Here is a 19,052-nt window from a genome sequence, read left to right on the forward strand (position 1 = left end):
TGGTACAGGGTAGAGTAGAGAGGTGTAGAGTGCAGTGACATGGTGTGCAGTGGCGTAGAGTGGAATGGCGCAAAACGCAGTGGTACAGAGTAGAGTGCAGTGGTGTGGAGTGGTGCAGAGTAGATTGGTGAGGCCTAGACTGGAGTGGTGTAGAGTACAGTGGCAAAGATTGCAGTGGTGTAGAGTAGAGTGGCAAAAAGTGCAGTGGCATAGAGTAGAGTGGCACAGGGTAGAGTAGAGAGGTGTAGAGTGCAGTGACGTGGTGTTCAGTGGCGTAGAGTGGAATGACGCAGAGTGGAATGGTGCAGAGTAGAGTGCAGTGGTGTGTAGTGGTGCAGAGTATATTGGTGTGGCCTAGACTGGAGTGGTGTAGAGTACAGTGGCAAATATTGCAGTGGTGTAGAGTAGAGTGGTGAAGAGTGCATTGGCATAGAGTAGAGTGGTACAGGGTAGAGTAGAGAGGCGTAGAGTGCAGTGACGTGGTGTTCAGGGGCGTAGAGTTGAATGGCGCAAAATGCAGTGGTACAGAGTAGGGTGCAGTGGTGTGGAGTGGTGCAGAGTAGATTGGTGAGGCCTATACTGGAGTGGTGTAGAGTACAGTGGCAAATATTGCAGTGGTGTAGAGTAGAGTGGTGAAGAGTGCATTGGCATAGAGTAGAGTGGTACAGGGTAGAGTAGAGAGGCGTAGAGTGCAGTGAGGTAGTGTACAGTGGCGTAGAGTGGAATGACGCACAGTGGAATGGTGCAGAGTAGAGTGCAGTGGTGTAGAATAGAGTGGCGTAGAGTGGAGTATGCATGGAATGGTAGTGCAGTGCCATTACTGACAGAACATTTTCAAGTGAAATGACCATTACATTTGCACAGACATACGGTTTTACTAATAAACCTATACAGGGCACAAACCATGATGTGTGGAAAGGGCATTCCCTAGTGTATTGATTCGTTTTGATCATATTAGAGTATTTGCTTTCAACATACTTCAGAAATAACAAAAAATGTGCTACGCTTGTGCTCCAAATTCAGATATTATCTGAAATGAGTACGCAGTTCACTTAAATGTTGTCGTGTACTAAAAAAGAACTCTTTCCTACCCCCAGTGTCCAGCAAGATTGTGACATAGATCCTCTCACTTTGAAGTCAGAGAAAGAAAAATAAACAAGGCCCTTGGAAGACAGTGCCTGGCCTTTGACCTCGGCCTTTGAACACACAGCAAATGTGGCAAGATTTACAGGCCTGCTCACAGAAAAGGGAGCACTCAGGAAGATGACAGACTCAAGCTGGGCAGCCGGAAACAAATAAAGCCAGCCAATGGAAAACAAGAACACGCGGATCATGAACATCAAAGCCAATGGCAAGCAAGGGGCAGAATGCATTTCTAGGTCAACTTTCTGAATGTCCCTCAGATGTCTATATCAAACCAGCTGTGCTGTCTGGTAGCTGCAGCCTCAAAAGGATGGCCATAGGAGTTTTACATACTTGGGGTGGGTGGGCGGGCATTGGAAATGTGACAATTGTGCTGTAAAAACTGAGGTCAATAAAGAAACTGTTCCGAGAAGGTCTGCTTTTCATACGCAGCAATGTGCACGAGTGCCTCATGGCAGTGCTTGCCATATATTGGGCATCTCTACAGTGTCACCCCCACTGCCCTTCTGCAACAGCCTTGGTACCTGAAAAACGAGGACTCCCTCGACTCAGTGCTGAGCCCCCCTCTGCTCCCCCTTGGCACACTCAGCACCCTTGGCCAAGTGGAGGGCAAGTCCTCACCTGGCTGGCAGGAATTCCGAGCAGTACCTTGCAGGGGCATAGCTTCCATTGGTGCAGCAGGTGCAGTGCACCAGGGCCCAGAAGCTTGAAGGGTCCACCGGACCCTGGTTACTGCTGTATTTCACAATTCAAACAGCAGCCAGGGGCCTTTCCTTCTTTCCACAAGGGCCACGGGACACTGGCTGCACCACTGGTACCTTGGCTTACTTGGGCAGTACCCCGGGCGGGCTGGCATTGCGAGCAGCGTATGCTTGCCCGGTGACCCCTGAAGTATGTCGGCAGCGCTGAGATATGATAAGTATTGATCAGGGATATTCGAACACTAGTATACATACTGGCTGAACTCCTGTGGAGGGTGCCAGCCCTTTGTCCTCTCGAAGCTTTACTTCTGCTGATTTTCTATTTTCATGGGAATAAAACCTGATGCGCTGTTAATTGGCGCAGAAACCATGCAGGGCCTTGCATCCTGCCACGATTTATAATGAAGGCCTCTGGTTGTCCATCTTTGCTGATTTTTACAGATTAATACAAACGCAAAATATTGTGTTTCCTGTCTGTATTTATTTTTAAAAGCGGAAAAATGCTGAAAATGGTGCTTCTTGTGAAAGACTCTCCATGCTGTCTTTCATGAATCACAGGACAACAGACGAGCATAGAGACAGCAGGGGGGGGGGGGGGGGGGTTAAAGAACAGGGTTAGATTTCCTTACAGGCAAATGTTAGTATATATTTGTAGAATAATGCTAATATGTACCTGTGAGTGTAGTGTTTTGTTATACGTTGCGGCTTAATCTGCTAAAATGTGACAGACCTCCACGTATGAGTGCACATCAAGAGTTAAATAAACGTGGAAACGTACCATTTTACGGCTCCATTTATTCTCAAAATACCAACAAGATGGTTAAAAACTAAATATGGATAAATCCAGACAAAAATGTTAAGGAAAATAATACCATAAAACTGGGAGCCAAATTTATAATTGGTGTAATTTCACCTGGAATGTGATTCCAGCTGGGCGTTTGTTACATTGACTGTATCCGATAACAATGTATCTTCTCCTGTGAAGTGCCTGCTTCTTCCTGCTATGCTTCAGCAGGAATGCCTGCTGGGGACAAGCATTTTGCATCCAGAACCAGTTTCATTTGGATATTACCTGATTTGCTGCTACAGAGAAACTATTCTCCAGTTTCCACCTGCAGACCATGAGGGATCTAGCTTAAGGTGCGCCGGGTTCACTCATCACTGTGTGGGGTGATAGGAATATTTCTGCCAGGCTACTTTGGTGCCCAGTCGTGCCGCAAGCAGCAGTGCCAATGGGATCCCCAGTGCCCTCCGGTGGCCAGCACTTTACACAGGGTGTCGGTATTGCCTCCTGGTGGCTGCTGGGAGGAAGGACGAACCCTGGAGGCAGAGTTCACTACGGCTAGGGCGTTCGACCTCGAATCTGGGGATCCGGGCTTGAGTCTCAGCAATGACGCTGAACATCCTGTGATTCTGGGCAAATCACTTAATCTCCCCGTGCCTAACAAAAAAATGAATGTGTGTCCTCATGTAATGTAACTGGTGCTATGTAAAGCACTCTGATACCTGATTGAATTCAGGTCAAGTTCGCGCTATATAAAACTCGGCAAAAAACAAAAACAAAACTGTATCTTTTACATGCATGCCACATGCATGGTCCCTGAAGACCACATGTGCCATGAACAAGAATTGTACATACTACTTCTGGTTTCACATCCCAGCACGACCACGCGCACTACTTGGGACTCCTGAGGACAAGGGTGCCAAAGAATTTCACATCCCTGATGACCATGTGTATCAGTGAAACTTCACATTCTCTGAGGCTAACAAGTGCCACTGAAACTTCAAACCCCAGATGACCACATGTAACACTCAAATGTCACCTTCTCTGAGGTTCACAAGTGCCACAGAATCTTCACAATCCTTGATGACCACGAGTACCACTGAAATTTCACATTCCCTTAGGACCATGAGTACCACTGAAACACAACATTCCCTAATCGCCACATTTACCACTGAAACTTCACACACCCTGAGGACCACGTGTGCCACTGAAACTTCACATTCACTAAGGACCACGCGTACCACTGAAAGTTCACATTCCCTGATGACCATGTGTATCACTGAAACTTCACATTCACTAAAGACCATGGGCCCGATTCACAGAACTAACTTAAGACAAAATCCTAAACTTACTACCATTTTGGTATTCACAGAAGGCACTTACTCATTTTGGTATTCACAGAAGGCACTTACTCATTTCGGTATTCACAGAAGTTAGGAGTCCTAACTTTAGGACTCCTAAATGCCTTCTGTGAATACCAAAAGCCTTAAAATTAGGATTTTTCTCAGTTTAGTAGTAGTATAGTTAGGACTCCTAACTTTAGGACTCCTAAATGCCTTCTGTGAATACCGAAAGTCTTAAAATTAGGATTTTTCTCAATTTAGTAGTCCTAAATTTAGACTTAGGACTACTAAATTGAGAAAAATCCTAATTTTAAGACTTTCGGTATTCACAGAAGGCATTTAGGAGTCCTAAAGTTAGGACTCCTAACTTCTGTGAATACCGAAATGAGTAAGTGCCTTCTGTGAATACCAAAATGAGTAAGTGCCTTTTGTGAATACCAAAATGGTAGTAAGTTTAGGATTTTGTCTTAAGTTAGTTCACATGCAATAGGTCTCGCCTTTGATTAAGTTAAAGCCATTTGCTTTGCTATACAATACCATTAGCAAAGCAAATGCCTTTAACTTAATCAAAGGTGAGACCTATTGCATTTTAAATAGTGTCTCGGTGTGAGACACTATTCAAAAACAGGGACAGTTCTCTGTTTGACCTGGGCACTGCACAAAAACAGGGACAGTTCTCTGTTTGACCTGGGCACTGCACAAAAACAGGGACAGTTCTCTGTTTGACCTGGGCACTGCACACAAACAGGGACATTTCTGTAATTTGGAGCAAAGTGTCGGGACACTGCTCCGTAAACCGGGACCATCCGGGGAAAACCGTGACATCTGGTCACCCTGGCGGGATCCCCTCTCGTTACTCACACTTCCGGGGTGGGACTGCCCCTCTCATTGGATGCCAGGGCGGAACCTGCTTGCACTGCGGCAGCCAGGGCATTGACATTCACGTCCTGCAACGCTCCGCTAGCACGGATCTCGGCACAGCCTCCTTTCAGGGGCTTCTCTGATGCGAGGCGCTTCAGAGCGCCCCCTCCAGCCCCCACCTGACTGTGCACATCATTCCATGGCTGAACGCACCAACACTCCACCCAGAAATCCTCAATGAATGCCTGCACATTCGCTTATCTCGAGGCCGGAAACGAGTGCCCTTGTATTGTACGAGAGATTTGTAAAGCGAGTTGTGTAATAGCGAAGAAGTATATGAGTTGCATAATAGCAGAGTAGTAAGGAGTATGTGGGTTGTGTAATAGCTGAGAAGTATATGAGTTATGTAATAGTGAAGAAATATGTCAGTTGTTTAATAGCAAAGGAGCATGTGAGTTGTGTAATAGTGAAGGAGCATGCAAGTTATGTAATAGTAAAGGAGTATGTCAGTTGTGTACTAGCGAAGGAGCATGCGAGTTGTGTAATAGTAAAGGAGTATGTCAGTTGTGTACTAGCGAAGGAGCATGCGAGTTATGTAATAGTGAAGGAGCATGCAAGTTGTGTAATAGTGAAGGAGCATGCAAGTTGTGTAATAGTGAAGGAGTTTGTCAGTTGTGTACTAGCGAAGGAGCATGCGAGTTGTGTAATAGTGAAGGAGTGTGTCAATTGTGTACTAGCGAAGTAGCAGTCGAGTTGTGTACTAGCGAAGGAGCATGCAAGTTGGGTAATAGTGAAGGAATATGTCATTTGTGTAGTAGCGAAGGAGCATGCGAGTTGTGTAATAGCGAAGGAGTATGTCAATTGTGTAGTAGCGAAGGAGCATGCGAGTTGTGTACTAGCGAAGGAGCATGCGAATTGTGTAATAGTGAAGGAGTATGTCAATTGTGTACTAGCGAAGGAGCAGTCGAGTTGTGTACTAGCGAAGGAGTATGTCAATTGTGTACTAGCGAAGGAGCTTGCGAGTTGTGTACTAGCGAAGGAGCATGCGAGTTGTGTAATAGTGAAGGAGTATGTCAATTGTGTACTAGCGAAGGAGCATGTGAGTTGTGTAATAGTAGAAAACAACAGCACAAGTTGCACCACTCAAAATATCCAAGTATAGTGTAAATCAATCCATATCCATAAGGTTTCTTTTCAGAGCAATCTTCTTTATTTCAATTGTTATGTACACATTACGGGAATGATGACTCTTCCGTAGGCAGATGTGGAATCGGGCATCTGAACAAGTGACATTATTCGAGGGAGTGAGATTATCTTTCGCACTCTTGGACAGAATTCAAACAGGATTAATGATGGGAGGATAGGATCCGGTTCAGTTACCTAACTACTACTCTTTTCCTTTGACATTGGAATCGAGGTACACACCTTTTTGAATGACATAGATAGATGTTTTCGAGATCATGACCATTGAGATACAGAAAAAGGAATATTAGCAACCATTCCAAACACTAATACAGCAATTCTCTTGCCCTGAAGAAGTCCCGAGTTGGACGAAATGCGTCGGCTGCTTTGGCTGTTTTAATGTGTACATAACAATTGAAATAAAGAAGATTGCTCTGAAAAGAAACCTTATGGATATGGATTGATTTACACTATACTTGGACATTTTGAGTGGTGCATCTTGTGCTGTTGTTTTCTACTTTCATTCCATTACTTGGAATAACACTGTGTTGGCGGGTGTTAATCAAGTTTGCACACTCCTGGTGAATGAAAATATTATCACCATTAGATATGATGGGTTAATTCGGAATCCGGTGCTGTCCTAGAGGGATACCGCTAACTTTGTTTTGCCCTTTGTGTGAGTTGTGTAATAGTGAAGGAGCATGCAAGTTGTGTAATAGTGAAAGAGTATGTCTGTTGTGTACTAGCGAAGTTGCAGGCGAGTTGTGTAATAGCGAAGGAGTATGTCAATTGTGTACTAGCGAAGGAGCATGCGAGTTGTGTAATAGGGAAGGAGCATGCGAGTTGTGTAATAGTGAAGGAGTATGTCAGTTGTGTACTAGCGAAGGAGCATGCGATTTGTGTAATAGTGAAGGAGTATGTCAATTGTGTACTAGCGAAGGAGCATGCGAGTTGTGTAATAGAGAAGGAGTATGCGAGTTATGTAATAATGAAGGAGCATGCGAGTTGTGTAAGAGTGAAGGAGTATGTCAGTTGTGTACTAGCAAAGGAGCATGCGAGTTGTGTAATAGCGAAGGAGCATGCAAGTTGTGTAATAGTAAAGGAGTATGTCAGTTGTGTAATAGCGAAGGAGCATGCGAGTTGTGTAATAGTGAAGGAGTATGTCAATTGTTTACTAGCGAAGGAGCATGCTAGTTGTGTAATTGCGAAGGTGCATGCGAGTTGTGTAATAGCAAAGGAGTATGTTAGTTGTGTAGTAGCGTCTACTATTTCAGTCCTCAAAGGCGCTTCTGGTTGTGGTGTGTGATGCGCAGATTATCTGTGGTGGTATATGGTGGGGGGGTTGGAGGCCAATGTGGGTGGGAAGTTCTCCATGAAACCCGTCCTTCATTCACCTGAGTTCCCCTTCCTGCTACCCCATAAGGAGCATAGCTTGGTCAGTAAGATTGGGGGGGTGGGGGTGAGCATCAGACTTCTCGACCATCACGCTGGCATATAATGTTAAAGTACGTTATAATGTAAAGTATGATAAGCAGGGCTCTAGAGGCAGTGGAAAGGGAGAGGAATACGGATTAATAGAAGTACTAAGGGGCATATTTACAAGGCGGCGATAGAAAATTATCGCCGCTTTTGGGGCCGTTTTTTTTGCGGCCGTTTTCTGCCGAAAAGCGGCGATAATTTTATCGCCTAATTAGCAAGGTCACGCTAACACGTGAAACCTTGCATTAGCGCACTAATTCTTAACGCCCAGCTTTGCATCTCTAATGAGATGCAAAGTGGGCATTCCTGACCTGATATGACAGGAGAAATGTCGCTAAGCGACATTTCTCCTATCATCAAGCCCCCACGCTATGAAGCATAGCAGCAAAAAAAGTAGCGATAACCTCTGTTATCGCTACTTTCCTTACGCCTGCTTCAGGACTGACTTAGCCATGATATCCTATGGAAGGTGGATATCATGGCTAAGTTTGTGATGCCCTAACAACAAGCTAACGCCACATTTCTTGAGATTATTGCTGGGTTTCCAGCGATAATCTCACGTTAGGCAGTTAGTGCTAGGATTTTTATCGCTTTTGAGAGAAGCGTTGCTAATAGCACGCTATCTCAGCGATAAAAATCCACGTTAACCGGCGATAATTATCCTAGCGCTAAGTGCGCTTAGCGATAATTATCGCCGGTTGTTGCTGATATGCCCCTATATGAGAGAAACACAATATTTAATAAAATAAATATTTTTTAGGGATTTCAAAACAGAGATGAGAGTGTGCGTCGTGTGTTTATGCAAAAATCCCAGGTGAAATTAAACAGACACCTCACCATATCCGACTGAAAGCACCTGTTCCCAACCATTAACCCGAAAATAAATATATTATGAGGGTGTAGCACCCAAAACAGACCCCCCGAAGCTACGCCCCTGTACTCCATTTGCCCGGCGTCTGCAGTCTACTACATGAGACTGTAAACTGCAGCAGGTCGGAGTGAGGACGGCTGTGTGGGCTCAGTGAGCTGTGAAAGCGAGGAGTGAATCACCGCAGCTCATAAGTAACGTTTGCTCTCTTGTCTCACACCAGCTTCAAATCACACAAACATTTTACTGACAGAGCAAACGTGTTAACAAGCAACAGAGTGCTCCAGACACTCACATGCAATCAAGAGGAAGAAAGAATGCGTTCTGAGCTTTCATATGCAAATGGGGACACTGCATTACCAGCAAAGCAATCTGCAGGTCGAACTGAACAGCCCTCTGCATGCAGTGTTTTCATACAGGCCTCTGCAGGCACAAATTGAATACATGCCTCTGCAGGTAGTCGTTTTATACATGCTTCTGCAGGCAGTATTTTCATATAGGCCTCTGCAGGCACGATTTGTATACATGCCTCTGCCGGTAGTAGTTTTATACATGCTACTGCAGACAGTTTTTTCATACAGGCCTCTTCAGGCACGATTTGTATACAGTTCCAAAGGAGTGTCAGGACAAATCTTGATTATTTGTGATTTTTGCGGAAAAAATTCTAGACTGCAGTTTTCTCTTGTGCAAACGTATTTTATGCAGTTACAGGGAAACTGCGACTTTCTCTCGGATGAGCAACATCAAAATACAGCCAACACGTGTTTTGCCCCTTAACATGGCCATCCAGCCTGGGGCTTCCTCAGGGCATATAGGAAAATGAAGGGACACGAATATGTCCCGTGTTGTCTGGTGGGATTTCCTTAGTATCTGGTGACAAGAAATAAAGGGCGCACTGCCCGGGTGCGGTCAATCCTTTCGGTCGGCTTCAGCATGTAGTAGTTTTATACATGCTTCTGCAGGCAGTATTTTCATACAGGCAATATTTTCATACAGACCTCTGCAGGCAGTATTTTCATAAAGGCCTTTCCAGGCAGTATATTTATACAGGCCTCTGTAGGCAATATTTTCATACAGGCCTCTGCCGGCAATATTTTCATACAGACCTCTGCAGGCAGTATTTTATACACGCCTCTGCAGGCAGTATTTTCATACAGACCTCTGCAGGCAGTATTTTATACACGCCTCTGCAGGCAGTATTTTTATACATGCTTCTACAGGCAGTAGGTAAAGTGACCTTTCGGGGACCCGTAGAGCATTGCAGCACCGGCCCGACAAGGAGCATTGCTCAATGATGAAGCATGACATCCTTCGGGGTGTGCGAGGGCACCAAGATCAGGACACACTGCCCCCAGCAATTACAGTATTAGAACGACCGCAGTCTTCATTCTCTACCTCTCTTCCATAGGAACAGTGACTCTCGTGGATGTAAGTTTAGTTTTCAGGAGCACGACTCACTGGACCTTTATTTAGCTCCTTGTCCCCCCTTCCCTTTTTGTTGTGACATCAGTACGGCGGCTCAGCCCAGGGACATATCTATTCCTACTATCTTTCTATTACATCTCACCTCCCTTTTTCTTCTATTTTCTTTTTCAATCATGGGCGAACACCTAGGGTTAAGCTATGGCGATGATACCGTTTCAGAAATCTTACAAACACCTAGTCTCAGAGGGGAAGACGGAGCACCATCCACCAGTACACCTCAAGGCAACTGGTACTCGATATCTTCCCTTAAAAAGCAACAGGTCAAGAGAGCCATGCATGGGGCAATAATGACCGAATAACTACGGGCAAATAAAGCACCTAATGGCTTTCTCATGACCGTGGCCCCCGCATCTTCTTAGAAGATCTGATATTCAGAAAGGAATGGAGAAAAATAGCGTGGAAGTACACAAGGGATTGGCTCATCCTCATTATCAGCACAGCCAAACGCCTTTCAGATGCGCTCATCATTAAGATTACCATAGCTGAGAACGCTCTGAAAACCATCATCAGCATCGCCGCTTGGAAGTCACGACTCGCTGAGATCAACACTGAAATGAATGTGCAAGAGGACTACCTTCTGCAGAAAAAGATGAGCAAACTGCAGAAAGACATTAAGAACTTTGAGAGGGAGAAAGTTTACCCTTACACAAGAGAAGACTTCTCCATTTCCAACAACGAAACATCTTCAGACGATTACTCATCCACGACAACAAGATCAAGAAGATCGAACAGCACCTCGAATAACGGAAGCTGGAGAAGCAACCAAGGAGGATCAGGACTCCTCCCTATGCCACCATTGTACAACTATCAACCACCCGGATACCCAACAGCTCCACCACCTTGGTATCCTGGCTATCACGGACCACCGCCTCCATTCCTCTTCTAACAACCCCAACAACCCCCTCCTTTTTGGAACAGAGGCAGAGGAAGAGGAAGGAGAAGAAATTATCAGAAGCAGGTCCAATGGTCGGATCCCGGGAACCAACGCCTGACCAGGAGCCAAACGAAGAAAAGTTAGTGGTAAAACTATCACCGAGAGTACTTACAGACATTGAGGGAGCAGTCTTGCAGAAAGGACTCGTTTTCGTCCCCACCCCAAAGGAAGACCATTTCAAACTCACAGGAGAATTGCACACCTTCATCAGAAAGCTTAGATTGAGCTCATTTTTTCGCAACAATGATAACGATCGTGATAATACCACCACAACAGACTAAGGTCTCAGAAATCCATCTAAATTCACACATACGGCAGCTGTCACACCCAGTGAAATCTTGCCCTTTGAGAAAGCCATCCTGCAAGTGATGAACCAGATCCAACCTAGGACCACCTTCAACAACCTACCAGCCAGAGAGAGGAGAGCCATCAAGGAGCTCAATATTGACCCTAACATTACCATAAAACCAGGTGACAAGGGCGACGCCATCGTCATCCTCAACACCGACGACTACAATAATGAACGCCAAAAAAACCTCACCAATAGCAAATACTATCAAAGTGGACATGGACCCCACTGAGACGCTTACCACGCGTATAAGCATCATGGTAAATGAGGCACTAACAAATGGACGGATCACCCAAAATGAGGCAGATTTCTTAGTGAAGACCGCACCAACCACTCCCTACTTCTACATCTTACCCAAGATCCATAAGAATGTCTTACCACCACCCGGCAGGCGTATTGTGTCTGGTACTAACTCGCTTTTGGAACCCCTCAGCCAATACTGTGATCACTTTCTACAACCTTTGGTCCAGAACACTCCGTCATTCTTGAAAGACACAAAATAAACTCTCCGTCTCATTGACAACCTCCCGGAGCCACAAGAGATAACTCTTCTTGTCACTTTGGATGTAGAGGCCCTATATACAAACATCCCGCAGGAAGCCACCATCAGGGTCATTGAAGAAATCCTGAGGTCAATTACAACCACGACACCCTTACCCGTTGACTTTATTATGGAGTGCACAGAACTGGCCTTGAAGAACAATTGTTTCAAATTTCAGAACCAAATCTATCACCAGCTCCATGGAACATGCATGGGCAGCACCTTTGCACCAAGCCTGGCATGCCTGTACATGGCGCATTTTGAGGCATCTCGTATATTAACGGAGACTAATCCCCTTTTCAAGGAGATAAAGGAATGGAAACGATACATAGATGATATCTTGATGTTATGGACAGGATCGGAAGAATGATGCACTGAGTTCCATGAGTGGATCAACCATCGTGACTCTTTTCTGTAGTTCACTTTATCAACTTTACCGAAAGAGATACTTTTCTTGGATCTACTTATCATACTAGACAACGGCAACCTTACCACTAAGACGTACAAAAAAAACACAGACCGTGATAGCCTTTTGCCATTCAACAGCCACCATCCCATGAACCTCAAGGAAAATCTTTCCTATGGACAATATCTTGAGAAGAAATTGTAGCACGATCCGTGATTATGAGCTCCAAGCCGAGAAACTCAGTGAGAATCTGCAAAAGAAAAAGGACCCCAGACATACTATCAGGAACGTAAGGAAAGGAGCACGTAACAAACATCGCTATGCCCTTCTGGAAACCCACGCAAAACCACAGGAAGACATCATCACCTGCGTAACCACCATCACCCCGACTTCCAACAAAGTAAAGAACATAGTGCTGAAACACTGGCACATCATCAACACGGGGGACCTAAACCTGGAATGCCACAGATTCGCCTTCAAGCGCACACACAACCTGAAAGACCTACTAGTACATACTAGACCCCAAATCAAACAGTCCATTGAACAGACAACTCTATGGGGCCTCCCGTCGGTAAAAGGACATTATCCATGTGGCAATTGCAATGTGTGCACCCTGACCACCCACAACAAGGAACTCCAGCTAGCTGACGTAAAATGGACACAACGCAAACATATGAAGTGTAACACTAAGAATTGCGTGTACCTCATCAGGTGCCCTTGTAACCTCCTCTATGTAGGCATGACCACTAGATAGGTTAGAATCAGGATCAATGAACATAGAAGTAACATACGCTGAGGCCGCAGCACCACAAAAATGAGCACTCATTTCAAAGAACAAAAACACACTACAGAACAACTCCAATGGACCATCCTGGAAACCAACCCCCTGTGGAACACCTCTACACTGTTCCGTAAAGAACAGAGATGGATATTCAAATTATGTTCCAGTACACGGGGTCTCAATGACAAGATCCCCTGGATAGAACTTCAGATATGATTTTTGAGTTTTAGTGCCATACTCACAAAAAGGTTTTACCACACTATCCTTTTCTATATTTATGCCTCATGTAAGACAATTGTCACACTCATATGACCAGATGGCCTCATAAGTGCCATCATCACAACATTGTGACATTTTTGGGGGGTACCCTGCCAATTATCCACCACCTTTCGGCGCTTAATTCCTTTCACATGACACCTGCACATTCATTGTACCGTTAAAAAATGGTGGACATAGTACATATATACTCTTAGTACAGGACCAATGCTGTTTTCATAATTGATCAAAAACAGGTTTTACCACACTATCATTTTCTATAGTTATACTTCATGAAAAACAAACAACTGTCAAAACCCATATGATCGGATGGCCATACAACCACCTGAAAATGCTACCAACACGACATTGTGACATTTATTGAGGACAACCATGCCGATAATCGAACATCTATAATTATAATTTGTAACTCTGCTCCTTTTAAACACAGCTTATCACACACTACTCCCTATAGTGTGATCTTTACCACTCTAAGATGGGGCCCACGCATGAGTAGCCAGATCCCATGCACGCTTGCAGAGTCACAAAAACGCCCACACGTGACCCGGACACTGCAAGCAACCAACACGCCCCCACGCCGGTCACCTCACCACTACAAGAAACAGCGGTGGCCACACAGTAGCCTTCATGGAGTTAACGTGAGGTCGTGGAGGTTAGCAGGCCTCCTTAACCAATGAGAACGGTAAGTAATAAGGCGTTTCCTTGCATTGATTTCCTGGTGTCCATCAAGTACGGCCGCACCTTTTGGTTTTCCTTAACAAACGCTACCTTTGCCTAACATTATGACTCCTCAAACAGATCTCGAGGAAACCCACAGCCGCATCTCATGGGGACTTTTCCCCGTGAAATTTGGGTACACGTACTAATTGCAAAATATGTGCCATACCTACACAGTGACCTGAGGTTTGCCCTCAATGGTGTAACCTAGTATAGTTTTGTGTGTTTTGCACCGTATTTTCTACTACCTCCCTACAATGGCGGCTCTACAGCGATACTTGACTAATGATAATATATGTTTGTCTGTAATTGCCACAAATTGGATAACGCGCCATGGCCTAAACATATTTTCACGTATGCCTAATTGTTTGTTTGTCCTTTTGTTCCTATGTCTCCATAGCCCACAATAGAACCACTTACTGTAACATAACAGTAGATGACAAGATACCATGAGCACTTGGTTCACCAATGGGCGACACAGGCCCCTGTTAAAGTACCCTATCAGTAGGGTTCCGATGTATTGACTCTGCCTCTCTCTGATTTGTTGTTCCAGAATACTATTCCTTCATTCTAGTGGCACTAGATTAATTGTTACAGGCCACTAAACTTTCCTATCACTCACTGCACTCTCTCTGGTCCTGAAGAAGCGCGTGGGATCTCCCCCTGAGACCGAACATTGCGTGAAAGGTGTTGACCTCTAAACATGCCCATTAGGGGTATGTTGTATGTTTAACTACTGAGGGCCATTATCTCCCTCAAGCAGCACAACCTTCTGGATTTTTATCAATGGTAGAGGGGCCCCTTTTTCAATAAACCCATAGGGCATTCAGCACCGGCCCAACGAGGAACATTGCCCAATGATGAAGCATGACATCCTTTGGGGTGTGTGAGGGCACCAAGATCAGGACACACTGCCCCCAGCTATTACAGTATTAGAACAACTGCACTTTTCATTCTCTACTTCTCTTCCATAGGAACAGTGACTCTCGTGGAATGTAAGTCTAGTTTTCAGGAGCATGACTCAGTGGACCTTTATTTAGCTCCTTGTCCCCCCTTCCCTTTTTGTTGTAGTATTTTCATACAGGCCTCTGCAGGCAGTATGTTCATACAGGCCTCTGCAGGCAATATGTTCATACAGGCCTCTGCAGGCAGTATCTTCATACAGGCCCCAACAGGCAGTATTTTCATACAGTCCTCTGCAGGCAGTATTTTCATACAGGCCTCTGTAGGCAGTATTTTCATACAGGCCTCTGCAGGCAGTATTTTCATACAGGCCTCTGCAGGCAATATGTTCATACAGGCCTCTGTAGGCGGTATTTTCATACAGGCCTCTGCAGGCAGTATTTTCATACAGGCCTCTGCAGGCAATATGTTCATACAGGCCTCTGGAGGCAGTATTTTCATACAGGCCTTTGCAGGCCGTATGTTCATACAGGCCTCCGCAGGTAAAATGTTCATACAGGCCCCTGCAGGTAGTATTTTCACACAGGCCTCTGAAGGCAGTATGTTCATAAAGGCCTCTGCAGGCAGTATTTTCACACCGGCTCCGAAGGCAGTATTTTCATACAGGCCTCTGCAGGCAGTATGCTCATACAGGCCTCTGAAGGCAGTATTTTTATACAGGCCTCAGCAGGCAGTATTTTTATACGTGCTTCTGCTGGAAGTAAATTCATACAAGCCTATGCAGGCCTTCCAGGTTATCTATTTTTATAAATAAGACATGCAGTTCTAACATACTAAAATAAATGTTTTGAGTCTCTGGGGTATGCCTGTTCTCATGGCAAGCAAAGCAAAGGTTGTACTACTGCCAGTTGTGCTCGCCTGAGGGTGAGGGAAGCTTGCACAGTTGCAGTCTGTTGTACCGGTGAGTAAGGAAAGCTTGCTCTGCTCCAATTCTGTAAGTAAAGAAAGCTTGCTCTGCTCCAATTCTGTAAGTAAGGAAAGCTTGCTCTGCTCCAATTCTGTGAGTAGGGAAAGCTTGCTCTGCTCCAATTCTGTAAGTAAGGAAAGCTTGCTCTGCTCCAATTCTGTGAGTAGGGAAAGCTTGCTCTGCTCCAATTCTGTAAGTAAGGAAAGCTTGCTCTGCTCCAATTCTGTGAGTAGGGAAAGCTTGCTCTGCTCCAATTCTGTAAGTAAGGAAAGCTTGCTCTGCTCCAATTCTGTAAGTAAGGAAAGCTTGCTCTGCTCCAATTCTGTAAGTAAGGAAAGCTTGCTCTGCTCCAATTCTGTGAGTAGGGAAAGCTTGCTCTGCTCCAATTCTGTAAGTAAGGAAAGCTTGCTCTGCTCCAGTTCCGTGAGTAAGGAAAGCTTGCTCTGCTCCAGTTCCGTGAGTAAGGAAAGCTTGCTCTGCTCCGGTTCCGTGAGTAAGGAAAGCTTACTTTTACTACCGGCTCTGTGAGTAAGGTAAGCTTTCTCTGCTACTGGTTCTGTGATTTAGGTAAGCTTGATGTGCTGCAGGTTCTGTGAGTAAGGTAAGCTTGCACTGCTGCCGGTTCTGTGAGCATGGTAAGCTTGCTCTGCTCCAGTTCCGTGAGTAAGGAAAGCTTACTTTTACTACCGGCTCTGTGAGTAAGGTAAGCTTTCTCTGCTACTGGTTCTGTGATTTAGGTAAGCTTGCTGTGCTGCAGGTTCTGTGAGTAAGGTAAGCTTGCACTGCTGCCGGTTCTGTGAGTATGGTAAGCTTGCTCTGCTGCTCTCTGGGCTATGTGTGTTCTAAAGGCAAGGGATGTTTTCACTGCTGCTGGATTTGGGGTACTTGTTCTGAAGTGGGTGGACAGCTTGCACTGCTGACTGCACTTGTTCTGAGAGTGAGGACGTTTCTACTGGTACCGTCTTTGCTATGTGTATTCACCTGGTGAAGGAAGCTTGCACTGCTGTTATATCTGTTCTGTGTTTGAAGGAAGCTTGCATTAATGCTATATCTGTCCCTGTTGTGCCTATTGTGAGTGGTGAGAGGGCTTGGAATACTGCCAACGATGTCGAACCATGTGTATGCAAGGAATGCTTCAACTGTGTCTACTTGTGCTACACTTGTTCTTAGTGTGAATGATGCTTGTGCAATCACTGTTGAGCCTTTTTGTGTAAGGGAGCTTGTACTGCTGGTGTCCATGCTGAATCTATCTTATGACAATGGAAGCTTGCACTGTTGGGTGTCCATGTTGAATCTATCTTATGGTGAAGGAAGCCTGCACTGCTGCAGTCCATGTTGAATCTATTTTTTCACAAAGGAAGCTTGCACTTCTGCTTTCCATGCTGAACCTGTTCTTATGGTGAAGGAAGCTTGCCCTGCTGCTGTCCATGTTGAAGCTATTCTATAGTGAAGGAAGCTTGCAGTGCTGCTGTCCATGCTCAACCTGTTCTTATGGAGAAGGACGCTTGCACTGCTGCTGTCCATGCTCAACCTGTTCTTATGGTGAAGGAAGCTTTCGCTGCTGCTGTCCATGTTGAACCTGTTCTTATGGCAAAGGGTGCTTGCACTGCTTCTGTCCACGTTGAATCTATCCTATGGTGAAGGAAGGCTGCATTGCTGCTGTTCATGTTGAATATATCCTATTGTGAAGGAAGCTTGCACTGCTGCTTTCCATGTTGAACCTGTTCTTTTGGTGTAGGAAGCTTGCACTGCATCTGTCCACATTTAATAGATATTGTTGTGAAGGAAGTTTGCACTGCTGCTGTGTATGTTGAATCTATCTTAGGGCAAAGGAAGCTTGCACTGCTGCTATCCACGCTGAACCTGTTCTTTTGGTGAAGGAAGTTTGCACTGCACCTGTCCACATTGAATAGATATTGTTGTGAAGGAAGCTTGCACTGCTGCTGTGTATGTTGAATCTTTATTAAGGCAAAGGATGTTTGCACTGCTGCTGTCCATGCTGAACCTGTTTTTATGGTGAAGGAATCTTGCACTGCTGCTGTCCATGTTGAATCTATCCTATGCTGAAGGAAGCTCATCCTGCTGCTGTCCATGCTGAAACTGTTCTTATGGTGAGGGAAGCTTACAGTGCTGCTGTCCATGTTGAACTTGTTCTTATAGTGAAGAATCATGCACAGCTGCTGCCTCTGCTGTACATGGAAGTTTGCACTGCTGCTGCCTCTCCTCTATATGTTCTGTAAGTGGACGTGCAAAACAAATCTTGAATTGCTGCTGCCTCCGCTGTACCTGTTCTGTAATTGTAACAAGAAACTTGCACTGTTGCTTCCTCTGCAGCACATGCTCTGTAAGTGTAAAGAAGGCTTGCACTGCTCCTGGTTCTCCTACATATTCTGTAAGTAAAAAGTGAAAACTTTCACTGCTGACTCTGCTGTGCATGATTTTAAGTGTAAGAAGCTTGCATTTCTGCCTCTGCTGTACATATTCTGTAAGTGTAAGAAGCTTGCACTGCTGCCACCTCTGTTGTACATTTTCTGTAAGTGTTAGAAGCTGCATTTCTGCCTCGCTGTACATGTTTTTTAAATGTAAAAAGAAGCTTGCACCCCTGACGCCTCTGCTGTACTTGTTTTGTAAGTATGAAAAGAAGCTTGCACTGCTGCTGCCTCTGCTGTACCTGCTCTGTAAGTGTAAAAGAAAGCATGCACTGCTGTCTCTTCTGTACCTGTTCTGTAAGTGTCAAAGAAAGCTTGACCAGCTTCCTCTGCTGTACATGTTCGGTGAATGAAAAAGGAAGCTTGCACTTCTGCATGTTTTACAGGTGTAAACGAGAGCTTGCACTGCTGCTGCCCCCACAATACATGTTCTGGAAGTGTAAAATGAAGTTTGCACTGTTGCGGCCTCTGCTGTGCATGTTCTGTAAGTGTAAGAAGCTTGCACTGCTGCCACTGCTGTACATGTTCTGTAAGTGTAAGAAGCTTGCATCGCTGCTGCCTCTGTTGTGCATTTTATATAAGTAGTAGAAGCTTGCACTGGTGATGCTTTTGCTGTGTATGTTTTGTGAGTGTAAGAAGCTTGCACTGCTGCCGTCTGTTCCATACGTGTTCTGGAAGTGTAAAAGAAAGTTTGCACTGCTGCCACCACTGTGTATGTGTTGTGGAAGTGTAAAGGGAAGCTTGCACTGCTGCTGCCTCTGTTGTACATGTTCTGTAACTGTAAACAGCATGCTTTGCTGCTTCCTCTTTTGTACATGTTCTATAAGTGGGAGAAGCTTGCACTGCTGCTTCTGCTGTACATGTTCTGTGTAAGTGTGAAAAAGGAAGCTTGCATTACTGTTT

At 45.1% G+C, this 19,052-nt stretch overlaps 1 protein-coding gene across 4 annotated transcripts in view; it reads right to left on the bottom strand.

Moving 5' to 3' along the window:
• FNDC4 (fibronectin type III domain containing 4) overlaps positions 1-19,052 on the bottom strand; it is a 677,214-nt gene that overhangs the window by 575,555 nt on the left and 82,607 nt on the right. The gene's annotated exons all lie outside the window — the stretch shown is intronic.

The sequence above is a fragment of the Triturus cristatus genome, chromosome 6 (genome assembly GCF_964204655.1).
Source record: "Triturus cristatus chromosome 6, aTriCri1.1, whole genome shotgun sequence".
In the NCBI taxonomy this organism is placed as follows: Eukaryota; Metazoa; Chordata; class Amphibia; order Caudata; family Salamandridae; genus Triturus; species Triturus cristatus.